The sequence below is a fragment of the Camelus bactrianus genome, chromosome 4 (assembly GCF_048773025.1).
Source record: "Camelus bactrianus isolate YW-2024 breed Bactrian camel chromosome 4, ASM4877302v1, whole genome shotgun sequence".
In the NCBI taxonomy this organism is placed as follows: Eukaryota; Metazoa; Chordata; class Mammalia; order Artiodactyla; family Camelidae; genus Camelus; species Camelus bactrianus.
Genome location: NC_133542.1, coordinates 15,109,698 through 15,126,787, shown reverse-complemented (window position 1 = coordinate 15,126,787; position 17,090 = coordinate 15,109,698).

Below are 17,090 nucleotides of genomic sequence, written 5' to 3'. Positions count from 1 at the left end.
GGTGAAATTCTTTAATGGAAGGAAGTGCTTTTCCTTTTGTCTGATTTATTCTATTCAATATCACCAAATCTGTACTAGATATTTTTCATTTATATTGTCCACAGGATTAACTGAATCACTAGCCCTTCAGGAAATACAAATAAATAGAGTATGCAGGGAATAAGAATGAAACAAAAGTGTTTTCATAAACGACGTAATGAGAGTGCAGTGAGCTGCGTAAGTGTTTGTGGCTCCGAACTTCAGCTTCCTCATCTGTAAAATGAAAGAGATTAGATTCCGTTTTCCCTAATATCCATTTGATTTAATGTATTCCACGGTACCAGGGAAGAAAAAGAAACTGATTTTCCCTGAGTCTTAAAGTTGAACAAGTTGGTGTTGGTTTCCCCTGAATATTCTGACACAGGAAAGGAAAAATAATTTATTTTTTATTTTTTTCCTTTTAGTTTAACATTGAAAGTTTACACAATAACCAAAGAGAAATTAGTACACTTGTTCTCAAAAAGTGAAAATATAAATTCCAGAAATACCGGAAGAGCAAACTATTGAGTGATACATAGACTTAGGTTGATTCCTATTTCCTATCATGCAGGGATGATGCTGTAATAAACACTAGGAAGGAATTTCACTGAGTTTTTGCAAGAGTGAGACCACTGGGCCTTCTGTATAAAACAGATAAAGTGGTCTACTCAGTCCCTAAATCTATGAATGTTGACATCTTAAGAGTCTCACAACCAACACACTGAACCATTCCCTTCGGGCATTGGCGAGTGACAGTGGGATAGCCCAACTTTAGATCTGTCTTCCTCTCTGTTAACAGCCTTGGTTGGAAATTTCTACTTTCTGTAGTTCCTAAGGCATAAAGCTATGCACTGAAAAGGGTAGCAAACCATTCTTTCTTTCAGTTTTGTAAATCCTCCAGTTTTAAAAAAACAAAATGGTATTTTTAAAGACAAAAATCACAATATACAATTACTTTACAGACTCAGAGCTCACAAATCTGTCATTTCCAGTTATTCAATACTGAAAAAAAACAGAAGTAAGTAAAATATCTTCGGAGCCACAGAGAGATCTTGCAGAATGCATGCATTAATACCCAGTCTAACAAACAAAACATGGATATTCAGTTCAGATAACATTAAAAGTAATAGCATAGAAATGACTGCTGGAGGCAGACCGTTTTATAACATCAATATAGAAACACTTATTGACCACTTATTATGTGGCATTTCTTGTCCTAAGTGCTGTATCACCACCATGAAATAGAATTATTTTATAAATTATTACCATGAATTTTTTTCCATTTCATAGATGATGAACCTGAGACTCAGAAAGATAATGTAACTTACCTCAAGTCACACAGCTATAAATGATGTTGCCAGAATTTAATTTCAGGCAATCTCAGTATAGAACTCATGCTTGAAGCTGTGACATTTAATCAGTTTTCTGACAATGGAAAAGGGTGATAATCTGTAGCCAGAAATAGAGATGAAATGAGGAACTAAAGAGACACTTTAAAAAGATCTATTATGGAAGAGTTAAACTGCCAAAATATAAACAAATATTTATCTATTAATATATTTACTGCAGTTGGGTATCAATGATTTCAGCGAATATACATTTTGGATTTCTGTTATTAGTGAGTATTGCGCAGCAGAGCAAATTTTCTTAATTTACTGACCATGTTTTTTCTCATATATAAAATTGGAATGTTTTCATTGTAAGAGATGCTGTGATAATTATCTATAAAAGGTATAGCACAATGTCTGACACATTTTGAACACTGAACACATGGTAGCTGCTGCTATTAGTCATTAGTTAATAACAATGTAATATAGAACACACTCAGTTATAGTATTAAGATTCAAGAGGATAGTATCACATTTTTTTGCCTGATGCTTATGCCAGTCATACTGTTTCTAATGTATTTTGCAATTTTCTGTGTTTGTGTGTATATATATGAAGTACATCAATAGTAATACAAGAAAAAGTTGAAAGCAATAATCTTTTAGAAAAAGTTGGCAAAAGGTATTATTTTTATACCTCCAATATACTTGAAGATAAAATAAAATGTCACAATCTATTTTGAAAATTTAAATGATTCTTTGAATTCATCAGATATAGGTAGTTGGTTAGCTGAGGTCATACTCTAAAATGCTGATGCAGAGTAAATGCTCACATTAAGCATAAATTACCCATATCACGTGAACAACTCATACAGTACACAACCAGGTAGTATTGGTTAGTTTGCAGTCCCTTGGTAAAATCTGTTATAAATATTGAATCTCTCTAGCAAAAAATATTTTTTCCGTGTCAGCTCAACCTGAAAAAAATACCCTGCTTTGATCTTACAGTGTGAATCCCATTAATAATTAGTAGATAAGTTTTTTTAAATAAAAAATGATATTCATTGTGGCTACCTACATTTTCATCTATTTGAGAGAAAAACCTAAAATGTTAGATAAATGTACAAACATTTATTTTAACATATGGCTAATCTCTTGAACACAAAGGAAATGTTGATGGCAAGAATGAAAATAAGTAAGCATTGTAGCTAGAGTTTCCCTGGAGGTACTTGATGATAACTTCAGTGTATTAGGATCTGAATATATTTCAAGGTGTGTCTAAACAGTAGGGACAACACAGAACCTAGACTATAGCAGAATAATTTATTTAAAAATACTGTACTTATGCATAAAGCCAGAATCCAAGCCTCCTTAGAGACAACACTTCCAGTAAGAGAAATACTGTCACACATGCTCCCCAATCCCCCCTCTCCCCCAACCCCCACTATGAAATCTATGAAGGGAGACGTAAAGATATATAATCCCCTTAGTCAGAGCTTACCTTGAGAATTCTACCCAGAATACTACACAAATGAGAGTTAAGCTGCCTTAAAAGTTGGTGCCCAATTGGTGATGTTTCCAAGAATCTGGCAAAGGAATCACAAGCCTACTATAGAGGAACTCACTTAAACCCATATCTCAAAAGTTTTCCACAGAGAAAATTCCAAGAAATATGGCTTACCTTTAAAAACTGACTAAAATCATAAGAAAAATGTCACCATGAGTCAATAACAAAAAACAATTTAAAAATCAGAACTGCCAAGCACATAAATGTTGGACTATTGGGAACAAAGACATTATACAAAATTATATTTAATATATAATCCAAAATCAGGGGAAGAAGGTTGAGTTAATGGAGCTCCTCAGTTCATAGCATTCCTACAACATTGGTCTCCAAAGTCCCTTTCATGTTTCATTTATTTCCCTTCAACCACATCCTCGACTCCTTTCTCTATCCTTATGGGCAATGGTTAAGGTATATGATATATGACCTTGAATTGGTATACAGGATTATAAATATGCAGTGAGGTTCTGGGGTCTGTATATTTTGATTTACATATATGCTACTTTTTTCTTTTTACATAATTACTTTATGCTGTGTTTTTAAAATCTATCCAAGCTGTTGTGTTTCTATAACTACTAACTGTCCTCTCTGTTCATGCAAACACTTCGTAATGGACATCTTACATGGTTTCTTATAGAACTGTGTGAAAGTGTGTGTGTGTGTGTGTGTGTGTGTGAGAGAGAGAGAGAGAGAGAGAGAGAGAGAGAGAGAGAGAGGGAAAGGGAAAGAGAGAGTATGAATCAGGAGAGACGTGCTTGCTCCTAGTTACTTACTGAAATTAAGTTACTCTTAAGAATGGCTGCTTACATCCTCCCTCTCCTCCATCTGACTTTGGTAATTAGGATTCTAGAGTTAATTGTGTTTGAACAATAAAGGCCAGCTCCTAACCTGTTGTTGAAAATTTAAGGTTTGTGCAAGTATCTTTAATCAACGATTCCCAAATGGAAGTTCCATGTCGTCCTTATGACAGAACAGGGAATTGCTCTTTGGCTTTTAAGGACATAATGCTACTGGAAAGGCATTGAATTTGGTTTCTGATCTGAACCTGATCTCTACATCTACAACTTTTTAGCTCTATAACACTAGCTGGTGATTTAACTGACTTAGGAGCTTTGATTTGATTGCCTGTAGTATGAGAATAAATAATGATTTTATATAACCATTGTTATGATTAATAAAGATAATATACATAAAATGCCTATCACAGGGTAATCCTGAAATTCAAATTCCATTCCCCTTCTCATACTCCCCCTTTTTACCTTGTGCAATGCTTAGCATAGTGGCTTTTCATATTTTGAGGGCATTGACTACTTTGAGAAGTACATAAAAGCAATCTAACAGTTTCATTTTAAAAATCACATATATATTAAATACCAAATATTACACAAACTGTCAAGGTGATGAAGGACCTCTCTAGAGACTAAATTTTTTTTAACATATTCTCCAAGTTTCACAGGAGCCTCTTTACCTCTTTCCATTGAGTACAGCCCAAGAATACGAATTATATTCACTACCCCCGTGATTGGGATAGATACTGTTTCCTGGGAACTGATGTGACTAGCCCAGAGTTAAGCTGGCAGGAGAAGCACTCCAGCCTAGCAGAACTCTTTCTGCTCCATTCCACTGTCAGGAGATAAAGAATGAGAGCTTTCTGCGTATCTTTTGCAAATTATAATTTGCTTTATATGGAACATTCATTAATGGCTTTTGTTTTCTTGTCCTGAGGCATACATTTCTGCCTATGCCTTTGGTAAATGGTTTCATTTTCTGCCACTATTTATTATTTGTACTTGTCAGATTTTTAATTGTATAATTAAGATGCTATTGGTCTTCACTATTAAAAAAAAATCATCCAAGTGTTGTGACAGTGTTGTACCAAATAAATTCTGAGGTCACTGAATATAAAAGGAAATTTACAGATTCCAAGCTCCAACGTATGTAACATATTTCACTCAGGGATAAGCTTAATCAGGTCTAGGAAATAACTAGTTTTGCTAATAGCCATTGGAACACAGACAGTTAGCTCCCTATTATTTAATGAAATGCCATTAGACAAGTGACCAATGTTGAAATGAGGAATTTTAGGGAAATAAAACCAGGGGCAAACAAGTTGACATTTTTTTTCCAGTTCCTTTCTATGAAAACTGCAATATTGAGAAATAAATCATACCACTTTAGAACTATAGGGAGTTTTCCTTGAGATAGCAAAACTGAAGTCTAGAAAGTTTGTCGTTTGCACAAGGTTATGAATTAATTGGGTTTTCTAGTCAACCTGTTTAGGTTTTTGTTGGGGTTTTTCCCCCTTTTTTTAGTTTCTTTTCTCCCTGCACTTTGGGCATACCACAGCTTGGCCCCACTGATAGCATTAATGTCTCCAGGATATGGAGGTTTCGGGCATGTGAATTAAAATATTTACAGCAAATTCCATAGGGTTATATGCCTTTTTATTGAAGTAGATTTTCTTTCAAATAAATATTGACTTACACCAATCCAAGCTGCCTAATTAAAAAAAAAAATTCTCAATTTATATAGATTAACATCATCAGCTAAAACATAGGCTCACGGGTGCTATGTAAATGGGATAATGTACAACTATCTGATCATAAATTATTTTTATCCTCGAGATAAATCTTTTTAGTTTTCTTTTGGGGAAATTGTTTCCGAGTCTTGTCCTTTTTCCCCCCACTGTTATGAAATGAGGCTTTTAAAAACGCCTTTATATTTCTTCTTGTACATGAATTGTATTGTACAACCAGTTTTTTGGCCTTTCTCCCCTTTTAATATGAGTAACTCTGAGATAGACAAGTCCTAGAACAAAGCATTCCCAATTCTCTCCGTGAGAAATCTGCTGACACCTGACCTGGCTTCTAGTGGAATTTGTTTTTGGCTGATCTTTACATGACCTTTGAAATCCTGGCATCTGACCTGCCTTGGGCTTGGACTCCATGGCTCTAAGCCAAGCTGCATCAAGGACCAATCTAGTATTTTCTGGACCTTTCCATCTGTCTTAACCCTCAGAAGCCAAGATTTGAGAAGCTAGCATTTTCTAGGCCCCTTTGTTGGTCTTAATCCTATGAGTGATGAGATATGTAAAGCCAAATACCGCACACCTCTTTCTAGAGGCTGTTGCGTGTCTGTGCATGTACCAGTGCTGAAGGATATGCTCGTAGAGGGGAAGTGATGAGCTAAATTGGAAAATGACAGATACTGGGAAACCTTTGGCACTGTGTACAAGAAAGAGCCTCAGCCAGTAATGCAGTATTTTTCTTAAAGCCTTCTAAATGAGAGATAGATAAAGTTAACAGATAGATTAGATTTTAGAAAACTTCCAAGACCATGAGTCCAAAAATAATATTTTTAATAATACATTCTTTCACACTCAGATACACTTCTTGGTTCTGGCTAGGGCTGCTGACAGATGTGCCAACATTCTCCCAGGGAAAAAAATGCAGTTCTCACAGGGCTTCTGCCCAACTGGAAAAGGGAAACTCCAGCCATCTCTTAATAAAGCATGTGCTCCAGAGATTTGCAACTCAATTTTGTAGACCTAATGAGTTTGAAGATGATTGGAATAAACATTGAAACTTTGGTAACGGCTTAGCCAAATTCTGGCTAATCTCTACATCCTTTGTGATTTGCCCTTCACAGATGCAGACTCCTCACAGCTACTGCTAACCAAGATTATTAGTGCCATACAAAGCCAATTGAAAACACGTCTAGTGACAGTCCTTGTGTATCTTTAATTTACAATGGGAAATTCTCTGGGCAGTTTTCATTAGCTTCTAGCAAGTTTAATTGGATGAAAACATTGCTTTCACGATCTTTGATACCATGTGTTGGTACAAATTAAAGCATAGCAGCTTCTAGTCACGGAATTTTGCTTCTCAAATGCCTCCAGAGGGTTAGGCTAGACAAAGGAAGGTCCTTAACAGAATTAGTGCAAATCCCCTAGGGTGTAAATTGATGCTTGTGAATGTCAGGATTGAGTACCAAACAAAAGAACAAAAGTTCAGATAAACACATGCATAATCAAACATTCATGAGAAACATAATGTGTTCAAGATAGACAGATAATGCATTTAGGAGTTCTGCATTACGTGAAGCGGTGACAGGTACTTTTTTAGGAAGATTTGTTTTAATATATCACAGTGGATGAATCCTGTCTATGCGATATCATAACACATTGACAGCTTTCTGACCAGTTTGAATTTGTATAATCACTGATGGCCTATTAACTGAATTTGGTCAATAGGAAGCATTCAACCCTGATTATTTTGTGTGGGATTACATTGATTGCCCTGCTGAAGTCATCTTTGAATTTGAAAAATAAATTAATCTTCTCAAGTAAGAGTAGGTAAAGGGAGGAGGCAGCAGCCTAAGATTTGATCTATTTGTCTAATAAGATAATGACAAAAATAGTCACGGTCAGATCTTCTGGTTGAAAAACACCGTTACATTGCTATTTCTGAGGTGGTCAGTCTTTGGAAGGTGGACCGTCAGTAACTCAAATCATAAATTCCTAAAGCAGTGCCAATTATCTGTTAGGAAATATGCTGCTTCTGCAGACCAGAATACTTGAGATTGGCTTTTAAGGTGTTCATTACCCAAAAGGAAGTCACGCAATCTCTTGATGAGTTCGTAAAAAAGAGCAAGTGGAAATCCTAAGAGAAGTGTCACAGTTACAATAGTGCACAGTATCCACTTTTACTATCCAGTGTTATGTCTGCCAAACAGAGTAAGTGTTGGTGTCATCTACTAACTCTTCTGGGCATTGACATATTCAGACCTTTTATCTTCCATTGACTAGACTCTAGTGGGTAGGCCTGTGCCTTCCTGTTGTGAAAAACGATTATCACCTTAAAAATAAGACAACTCCTTAATGAGTCTGTGGATACTTTTTTGAAACATAACCATTCTGTATCATGGATGCACCACTCCCTATGCCAATGGTCATGATAAATGTCTCAAACATCACCCATGCATGCAATCCTGGGGCGGTTTCAGGTTGCCAGTCCTTACTCATCAGGATGGGTACATGAGTAGAAAAGTTTTAGTCCTGCTCTAACTATGTCAGGAATTTTATAAAGCACTCAGGTCTTATTGGGAAAACATATCCGAACAGTCTTGTTGGGAAGCATCTCCTTGTAAATGGCAAGCCCCTTTGATTCTTAGTAATTTCAGATTTTAATGGTAACACTTTCAGGCTTGTCCCTAATTCTAGTGTATGTTCCCTATTTAGATAATGTGTTCTATATTTTATAATAATAGGTTCAACCAGACATTGGTCATTTTAGCAGAAAAGTTTAAAGTCTAGAAGCAGTCATATGATGTTGAGAAACATTTAAACCATCTTGGTATAAATTATGCATACAATTAAAATATTGCTAATAATTCACTTGCTTGAATAGTCATAAACCTTAAATACGATATGTAGAGTTTGATTCAACTCCACTTTTTAATTAGAAAAAAATGAGATCATTTTTAGCATTAGAAATCTTTAATAATGTTTTAAATGAAGGATCATGTCAGTGGTTGTAAAGAATTAATTCCAATTTCTAGAATAAATCAGCAAAACACATTTTTGCTGTTTAGAAAATGTTTCCTAAAAGGAAAAAAAAAAGCATTTGTATGCAAGCGCATGCATTCCCTTCTTATGCAAATGTCAAAAATGCTTTAATTTTCCTGAACACTTAATTGACATTATACATAGCAATGAAGGATTCATACAGAATCACGTTTATGTGAAAGCAAAGGTTCCTGTTGAGCATACAGACTGGAAAGCCAAACCAGGAAATTATAATAGGCAACTAAGTAAACATTTAAGTCAAATGTGTGCTACAGTGACTGTAGTGTAATGGGATGGTTGTTAGTAGACACAGAGGAAACAATAGAAGAAATGCTGCTCAAACCCTGTGACACTGAGTTTCTCTTTCTCTTTGTCCCCAAATGTTCACAGTAGGTGAGGAAATGGTTTTACCATCTCCTCCTTTTCTTTGTCGGCCCAAGGGAATAGAACAATTTCATCATCTCTCATCATCCTCTGCTTTGACAACTCTTTGCAGAATGCTCCCCAGATACAGGTGGATCTCAGTTAGCAGTGAATGGGAGGGGCAGGCATGGAGGGACTCCAGGCATTGTAATGAGCACCTCTATGTGTATTATTTTTACTCTTATGTATTTTTCTTGTACTACTTACTGAAATTGCTCCACTGGGTACTACTGTTTTCTCTGAACAAGTGGGAGAATACAGATTTCACACCTTGACTTTTAAGTGGCTTTAACTCTTTTGACTCACAAAAGGCAAGATTTAACTCTCCTTTAACTGTAAAATTGTACTGAATTCCCTAGGATCCAGGCCAGGAAGCTGGTCTAATAATCACACATTGCTCAGAATCATTAACTTTTCTAATTTATCCTAATGTCATATTCTCAAATTTGGCACAAATCTCCCAGATTCACCCCTATCCTGGACCTTGCCTTTTAATAACACTTCCTTCTTCATGAGTCCAGACGGATTTTTTGAAGGCTTTAACTTAATGATACAGGCTTGTATATTATCGTTCGTATCTCCTTTATTAGAATCTCACATTATGAGAAAGCTCAGATATGTGAAAAGGAAGTAAGGATTTAATGAACATATTTGTACATCACCTGCACTAAGGAGCACAGACTTAAGGCAGAGTTTGCAATAAGGAAAACAAAGGGTCTAGAACTAGCAATTCCACTCCTGGGCACATATCTGGAGGAAATGCTAATTCAAAAAGATACATGCATCCCAGTGTTCATAACAGTACTATTTACAACAGCCAAGACATGGAAGCAACCTTAATGACTATTGACAGATGACTGGATAAAGAAAATGTTGTGTGTGTATGTGCATACACACAAATGGAATACTACTCAGCCATAAAAAAGAATAAAATAATGCCATTGCAGCAACATGGATGGATCTAAAGATCATAATACTAAATGAAGTAAGCCAGAAAGAAAGAAAAATACCATATGATATCTCTTCTATGTGGTATCTAAAAAAAACAAGGACACATGAATTTATTTACAAAACAGAGACAAACTCACAGACATAGAAAACAAACTTATGGTTATCAGACAGAAAAGGGGGTATGGACAGATAAATTTGGAGTTTGAAAACTGCAGAAACTAACTACTATATATAAAATAGATAAACAGTAAGTCCTACTGCATGGCACAGGAAACTACATTCAGTATACTGTAATAACTTATAATGAAATAGAATATATATTTACCCATAACCGAAATCACTATGCTATACACCAGAAATTAACACAACATTGTAAACTGACTATACTTTAATGAAAAAAAGAATCGGGTTTTCTGGGTTTTTGAATATGGACTCTACCACATACTAGTCGAGTGACATCAAAAAAGTTACTTAACCTCTCTGTGCCTCAAAATTTATCTACAACATAAGGGTTAAAATAAGAAACAAAACCCTAGGGTTATTGGGAGGAATAAAAGTATTGTTATATGTAAAACCTCAGATGTGTGCCTGACATTTAGTAAAGCACAGTGTACCTTGTTTCAAAAATGAAAGTTGATTCAGGTTCATCTTATTCTTGATTTTGAAGAATATTCTTTATACCAGTCATTATCATTTCTGTGTGTTTCAAAAAGATACTAGCTTAGGTTTTCATTACATTTTCAGTGATACGGTTCATACAATTTTACATTTTAACACGACCACAGACTTCAGTATTTTTAATAATTTAGCTTTTTGGCATCTTGTCAAATATTGAGCTTATGTTAAAGTGAAATAAGACAAAATGCAACATTGTATATATAAGTCATTTTATTTTCCTTGAAAATGTACATGGAAAAAGCTTGAAGTAAAAATCTGCTATAAATGTTAGCAGTGGTGCTTTAGTCGGCACATTTGTGTCTCTCCAAAATTCATGTGTGGAAATCCTAACCCCCAAGGTGATTGCATTAGGAGGGGAAGTCCTTGGAAGGTGATTAGATCATGAGGGTAGAGTCCTCATGAGAGTGTGACTGTCCTTGTGAAGCCCAGTCAGAACAAGACTCTTGGCTTCTGCTGTGTAATGGCATTTTCATCCTGTGTACTTAGCTCTTCACAAAATTCTCTTATAACTATTTTTCCAAGCATTCTATAAGTATTAAAAGTTGAGACCATGAGGTGGTCAGTGGACAGAGACACACATACACACTCACATGGACCAAAGATAGCAGTTAATCATCAAGATGGAGTACACTGGGAAGAAAATACAATACATCGAGTGTGATTTCCTCTTCACTTGGAATCCTGTGGGGATCATCCTTACTGAAGATCCTCCGCTGATTAAAATGGCAATCTCTTTCAAGTCTGTATGCAAAACACACTCTACAGCCTTCGTTCAGATTCTTCAAGTGTTTTGATAAATATCCTCTGATTGGGTGTGTTTGGAAAAGAGAGGCTGAGGAATGAGAGCAGAATGGGGACTAACCTGGAAAGAAGAGGACAATTATCAAACAGCAAACACCCTCCACGAAAATGTGTCTCTCCATGACCCGTGCTTTGACAGCTGGTTGCTACTTCACTCTAGCAAGCTGAGGTCTCTCCTCCTGATTAGGTCACCTCCCTTGATGGTCATAGTTCTTAGTGTCACAACAGCACAGAAACAAAAATAAAGCAACAATAACAACAGAGCCTTCTGGACACTGACAGTGTATTCATATCTGTACATTATATGGTTTTGTAAATTGTCTCCATTTTGTAAATGTGCAAAGGCTGACTACTGGGTTTCTTTTCAAACTGGACCTTTTATCTAACAAATGATACCATCAAAATTAGACAATGGTAGAGGTTCCTTTACCCCTCTTCCTGGCAAAATGCTTTATCATCAATGCTCCAACTGATCAAGTTAGAACTATTTACTCCAGAGGGATTACAGGGGATATAGTTTATTTTTAAGGAAGTTTTGTTGGTGCAATAGGGAGAAAAGTGTAGAAATTCTCTAGTGAGTCTGGACAGGTAAATAGTTCTTGTCAATAATTCAAAGCAACTATGCATTTATGTCAGGTACTCAGTTGAGATAAGATATGGGACGTAATCACTATGGAGCCACACAGTTCCCTAAACATTCCTGCAAGTTATGACATTCCACCTGTTTTTCCTCTTCATTTTATAGTCTCACTATCAACATAGCCCTTGGGGGTTAACCTCCATGTTTAGCTGTGTATAGAGAGCATCTCTCCAGTCTCTTCCTTGATTCCTGTGGGAACCAAACACTCAGGCCATTTCTTTTACAGGGAAACAGATAGATCTGTAGGAAATTACAAACTTGGGGTTGTTTAAAAATGTTCCAGACATGCTTCTTGGTTAACAGTCCCTGACTCCCTTCTGGGATGGTAACTAGACACCGTATTGTTTTTATGGCTCCAAGAAGACCAATTCTTCCCCAGAGTAGACTGAAGAGGCAATCCAAGGGAGAAAAATAAATGTCTTTTTTCTCATTTGGGCAGTTTACTGCCTGGGGATTTACATTGGGTAATACTGGTTTTCTTAAGCCTTTACCCCTCACTGAAAAACCCTTTGAACTTGTCTTACCTGTCCAGAGAATCAAGGAGAAAGTAGATTCTTTGCATCCCCATCTGTTGCCTAAATGATTTATGTGGGGTGAAATGTATTGTTGGTATCTTGGGAAATTTCTCTATTTTTATTCAATACAAAATAGAATTTGTAACTTAATAAAAACAGGTCCTCCCCTAAACCCTGCCTCCCCTACCCAACACACACACACAATTCTCTATAAATGTAGACAGAAACAGTGCACTATGAAGGCAAAAGATGTCTGTGGACATTGTATCATCATGGTTATTATATCTGTCATATACGTCATAATTTTTTATGCAACTTTTGTTCTAAATATTCAAAATGTATGGAAACATCTTCTGACTTTATTAATCTGAATTTAAATATCTCAGGTAACCATTTTATTTTTGTTATAAATTTACTATTCAGTATCTGGTGCGATTTGCTATCATTTATGATAAATATTAAAACTATTATTTTCAATTGAACCATTAAATTATGAAACTGAAATTTAATCCAGTCATATTCAGGTAGCAGTTCACTCATCCTACTAACTCATGTTAGCCTTCTGTTACTCTTCAAAATTACTTATTCAGATTGTATGACTTGGGTCTAAAAGTAAAAATGAATAAGCACAACAAGTTAGGTGTATTTTTTTTACTGTTGGTTTTCATGGATTCAGAGCATATTCAAATTAAGTTGGGTCTTAGAGAAATTATTGTTCGAATTACCCTCGTTTCTGGATTTCTGGTCACTACTACTGTAAGTCTAGAAATGGATGGTAGCACTAGCTCTGTCACTAACAAATTGGTCAAGTCATAGAAATTATTTTATCTTCTGTTACCTTCATATCTGAACTACAAAATATGGAGGCCAGCTATATATTTTCTAAAGTAATTATGGTCCAAATATTCTGTGGTTGCATCTCTACCTATTCTAGTAAGGTTATTTGCCTTCTTAGTTTAGATTTGCAGATTAAATTTAAGAGCTCCCCTGCCCCCAGAAGGATGCCTTCTGCAGAAGAATTGGGAATTCTGTACTACTAAAGGAGAATAGGTACCATATGAGCTTTCAGATAAAAAGGAATATTCTGACTTACATATTTATGGCAAAAATTATAGGTACAGAAATATAATTCCTATAGTCTCCTCTCCAGAATTGAGGAGTAAGCAGTCTTTCTGTGGAATATTAAAAATGCAATATTGATTTTGGCTAAGTAATTTGATCGTTTAGACACATTAATCAATGCAGTTTTCAGAGTGCATTGAATAACGAGTGATCAGTGGTATGGTAAGCATATTCAGTCAATGGTCAAGACATGCAGCAAGATGGTAGGCAGAAGAAAATGTCTAGAAATCTTAAAAGTGGTTTGATATCCCTAGGCTATTGTATCACCATTGAACCAATAAAAGAAATTACTAAGGTGAAAAGGGTATATAGGGTGAATGTTCAAGCATTTCTTCTTTGGGGGAAGACAGATTTGTGTATTAACACTTCAGAGATTTCCAGGAAAGGCATTCAGGTTAAACCTCGGCAGAAACTAGTTTGTTCTTGTAGTTCACACTTACTGACAGTTAACATCAAACAAACCTTTTGTGATGGGCAAAATGAGGTAGGATATTCAGTGGCTACATCCTTTCTACTCAAAGTGTGATCCACTCATGAGCTACTATTGGCATCATCTGAAAATGATCTGTTAGAAATGCAGAATCTCAAGCACCCCCACCCCAGAACTACTGAATCAAACCTTCTTTTAACAAGATGTGTATACAGTTTAAAGTTTGTGAGGCATTTGTTTGAAATCTTTATAACTTAAAAAATCTTATTCTCCCAAAGTCAGGCTGAAATAGCTAATAATTAATGTCCAGTTTTTCTGGATGTCATGACAAATTTCTTTAGCATGGAGAACACTTTTTTCCAGAAGAGGTATTTTTCTCCATCTCATTTTCCCCTGAAGGTCAGAGGCCAGCAAATAAGGTGCCATTCCAGCCAAGAGCTGCTACTCCACCCCTGTTTCCTACTTTGAGGATTTGCATTTGGAAATTTCCTTTGGGAGGGGAACAGGGCTGCCAGCTTCATCATTTTTCACCTCAAGCACTTTTATGTCAAAACCTAGTCTCCAGGTAGACCCTCCACTGCTAAAAAATTCAAATTTTTAAAGAAATGAAAAGTGGTCATTTTCCATGAAGAGGTCAGAGAAACTTGAGGCTGTTTTGTTTTATTTTGTTGTGGTTTTTTTTTTTTTTTTTTTTTTTTTTTTTCCTCAATAAGAAAGGGTCTTTTACTTCTTGTAAACCTCTGTGACTCAGTCACGGAAGCATCTCTTTTCCTGGCCAAAATGCCACTTTATTTCTGGACTTAAGACAAGCTGTTTCCCCTCTATAATGCAGACTAAGCCAAATTTGTTTTTGTTGTTTCTGTGGTATCTCAGAGAACTATGATCCATTTTATGGCGCTTTTCTAAATGTATGATACACTCCCATTGGTGACATTGATTATTACTACCTTGCCACTAGAAAGCAGCAAGTATGTTATTTCTGGATAGCCCCTCTGCTTAGCACAATGCCTGTCCCACAGTAAGCATTTAATAGTATTTGCTGATTAAACAAAGGAATATGAGACTCAAAAATGTTAAGTGATTGTTTACAATGCCACACAGACATGAGATGTTTCTAGCTATAAATTCTAGGCTTTTTCTTTTATACTAATGGTTTTTCCAACCTAGCTGCATCGCAAACCAATTAAATTAGAATCTCTGGATATGAACCCCTTGTGTTGGTATCGTTAAGGTCCTCCAAATATTTTAATGTGCAGCTGGGCTTGAGAGCTTTGCTCTGTAGTTTGCTCTCTCTTTGATATAATGGTACAAAATCTTCCAGTATGCTAAAGAAAAACAGCATTGATTTCAAAATGAAACTTGTCAATTGGTAGAACACGGGGAATGAAAAATGTTTAGAGTAATATAATGAAATCTCAAAAAGAACTTGCTATCTGTCTTTAACTATTTGAAAAGTTTTCTTATATAAGTGGATTTAGATTTATTCTATGTAGTTTTGGGAGGCAGAACCCAACTGTATGTGTTCAAATTACAGAAGGGCAGTTAGGGGCTCAATTCAAGGAAAAGGCTCTTAGAACTTGAACATTAAAAATATATTGCACCAATTTTGGAGGTAATGAGAAACATGTTGTTGGAGGTGTTTAGGTAAAGCTCGGTGGGTGGATTGGTGAGGTCCAACTGCTGAATTAGGTTAGTTAGAATATAATTCCATGGGATTTTGTGATTCTTTGTGTCCCACAATATTTATGTTTTAATTTTTAAATTATTTACTAATAATATTAAAAATAATCATAGTGAAAATTTGTTGAATGTTAATTATGGGCTGTGCACGATCTTAAACAATCATATCATTGCATTACTTTTGAAATCCTCACAACAACTTGATGACACTGGTATAATTTAAAATTTATAATTTCCCCATTTTAATGAGGAAACACAGATGTAGAGAGATTAGTGAACCTGCACAAGGTAATTAGCCAGAAATTATTGAAATAGGGATTCAAACTCAAGCAGTCTAACCTTGAAGCCTGAATTCTAGGTCATTTGGTTCCAATCATCCATACTGATTTCTGTAGTTATCAAACAATTAAATATTACTGTTACTTTTATAGACATACCTACCTGGTTTAATCTGCCTACTAACAGATACAAGAACAAAGCCTCCAGGGAAGAAAACACTCACTTCAGTTCTTCTCTTTTAAAACTGAGAGATTGCAACCATGTATGTGAAGCAGCAAAGGATGAAACTTTGTTTTGTTGGCTTAAGATCTTAGAGAGATATGATGATCTTTCCACTGCCTGATAGAAGGACCAGCAGAGGTGCAGCGTCACAAAACCTCAGCTCAGAAGTTTCTATTAGAATGTTTTGTACCTCTCTAAATAACATTGACCCCAAATTTTAAAGAAAATAAAAATACCTTGTCTGGATCTTCCTAGATTTTTTTTTCTTGCTATTGGATCTATACCAAACCCACAGTTGAATTAGTTTTGATACTCAGAACCTAGTGTGCATTGTCTTACATGAGTCATCACACGGTTAAACATGCTTAAGATGTATGTCTATACACATCCTTGTGAAACAAAGAGTTTGGAAATTGTATTATCTAATGAGTCCAGAAACTATATCCTCCCAGGGTAAATAAATTAAATATGTTTGCTTATAGGTAGGGGGAAAAATGTGTCTTCCTGATTAACTTTGAACTTTTGTAGCTTTTTCTTAGAACCTCCGTTTACTCCCTCCTCTCTCAAGTGTAGAAAATTATTCCAACTTCGTTAGACTCAATGAGGATTAAATGAAATAATTATCTAAAATACTTGGCACAGTTCCTGGTTCTCAGCATATGTTAAGCAAGATTTTTTGCTTTGTTTTATTGAAGTATAGTCAATTTACAATGTTGCATGAATTTCTGGTGTACAGATCATGTTTGTCACACATATACATACATATATTCCTTTTCATATTCTTTTTCATTATAGATTACTACAAGGTATTGAATACAGTTCCCTGTGCTACACAGAAGAAACTTGTTTATCTATTTTATATGTAGTAGTTAGTAT